Here is a 2,087-nt window from a genome sequence, read left to right as displayed (position 1 = left end):
ATGTCTCTATTTTTCATTTTATATGGCTGGATATGTTGCAGACAGACTTTGTATAACAATAAAAATTGGTAGGATTTGAGCAGACACATCACTAAAGAAATATGGATGCCAAATAAAAACATGAAAAGATGCTCAACATTGTTAACCATTAAGGAAATGCAAATTAAACCACAATGAGATACACTTTACACTTGTTAGAATGGCTAAAATGGGAAAAAAGTGACTATAGCAGATGTTGGGAAGGAGATGAAGGAACCAGAAATCTCATACACCACTGATGGGAATGTAAAATGGTACAACAACTGCTTTTGAAAACTGGCAGTTTCTTAAAAAGTTAAACACAACTTATCTATGTGGAGCCCAAGAGAGAAAAGAAAACATGTGTTTCTGTAAAGATTTGTACATAACTGTTCATAGCAGCTTCATGAATACAAATAAAAAACTGGAAACATCTCAAGTGGCCATCAACTGATAAATGAATAAGGAATTCTGGTCGGTCCATATAATGAAATTAAATGAGTGTCTTCTCCGTTTTTTGCACCATGACACCATGACACCATGGCACACATGGCACCATGAGCAGCGAATCTCTCCCGACACCCTCTACATGGTGGCGGGAGGTCCAGCTCAGGATCCAGCACAAGCAGGGACAGTGGAAGTTTTTGAGGACAGTGGAAGAACTGTGACCATCAGGACAGACGCTCTCGGGCACTGTCAGGCTTAAATCCGCTCCCCTCTCCAAGCTCTCTGTCTGTGTTCTGGGGGACCAGCAGCACTGTGACGAGGCCAAGGCCATAGGTACCCCCCACTCCCCACCACAGACATTGAAGTGCTGAAGAAACTCAACGAGAATAAGGAACTGGTCAAGAAGCTGGCCAAGAAGTACCTCTTTTTGGCTTCAGAATCTCTGGTCAAGCAAACCCCACGAATCCGGAGCCCAGGCCTGAATAAAGCTGGCAAGTCCCCGTCTTTGTTGACTCCCAGTGAGAATGTGGTGAGTCGGGGGCGTGAAATCCACAATCAAGTTCCAGATGAAGAAGGTGCCACGTCTGACAGTGGCTATTAGCCACGTGAAGATGACAGATGATGAGCTTGTGTACAACATCCACTGAGCTGTCAATTTCCTGGTGTCCTGGTTCAAAAAGAACTGGGCTTTCGTACATCAAGAGCATGGGCAAGCCCCGGCGCCTGAACAGCTAAATGAGCCATACTGCTACTATTTAAAAAAAGAAATTAAATGAATAGGAATATCTGGAATAAATAGAACCATCTGTAATAAAAAGAAATAAAATGTTGATATACACAACATGGGTGAATTTCAAAATAATTGTGGTGCACAAAAGAAGCAGAACAAAAGAGAGTAGATATTATTTAAGTCCATTTATATGAAATCCTATAGTGTCAGAATGGATCATGATAGAAAGCAAATTAGTGGTTGTCTGGTGAGGGAGGAATTAGAAAGGGCACGAGGAAACTTTTTAAGGTGACGAGTGTGTTCATTGCACTGATTGTGGTGATAGTTTCATGGATATTTACATGCGACAAAAGTTATTAAATCATACAATTAGACATATGTGGCTTATTTTAGACCCATTATACCATCAATAAACTTATAAAACAGAGAGATTCAGACAGAATTTCCTTTGATGTACCTTAACAGATAAATGTACTCGTAACAAAGTAACTAACATTTGCATTTTTAAGTCAAAGACTTTGCCAGGTTTCCAGGCTTTTTTTTTCCTTGTTTTTAATGGATACTTCAGTTACTGATGTTACTTATGCATACAGAAAACTCTTCTTCGTTAATCGTGGCACGTATATACCAGTGTTCCCATATCGTATATCCCTTGCATTAAAGTTTTTGATTAACCCCAGAATGACTTTGCTGATATCACCCAATATGGTGAGCAATTAATCTCTCAGGCATAGAGACCAATGTTGGGTGTGTGGGATTTTTTTTAAACCTAGAAAATAAAAAGTACTTAAGGTTCTCTAAGATGTGATCCTAGAATAATTTCACTCTGATATTGTTTACAAAAAGTTGTATTTATTGAAGAAATAAAACTTCTCACCTTTGATAATCAGAC

General features: G+C 39.2%; 1 pseudogene; it reads left to right on the top strand.

The window, feature by feature from the left end:
* Positions 1-550: 550 nt before the first annotated feature.
* Positions 551-1,200, top strand: LOC112319831 (large ribosomal subunit protein uL1 pseudogene; annotated as a pseudogene).
* Positions 1,201-2,087: the final 887 nt, after the last annotated feature.

The sequence above is a fragment of the Desmodus rotundus genome, chromosome 6 (assembly GCF_022682495.2).
Source record: "Desmodus rotundus isolate HL8 chromosome 6, HLdesRot8A.1, whole genome shotgun sequence".
Lineage (NCBI taxonomy): Eukaryota > Metazoa > Chordata > Mammalia > Chiroptera > Phyllostomidae > Desmodus > Desmodus rotundus.
The sequence above is the reverse complement of the archived record's forward strand: the minus strand, read 5'-3'. Positions and strand labels throughout refer to the sequence as shown.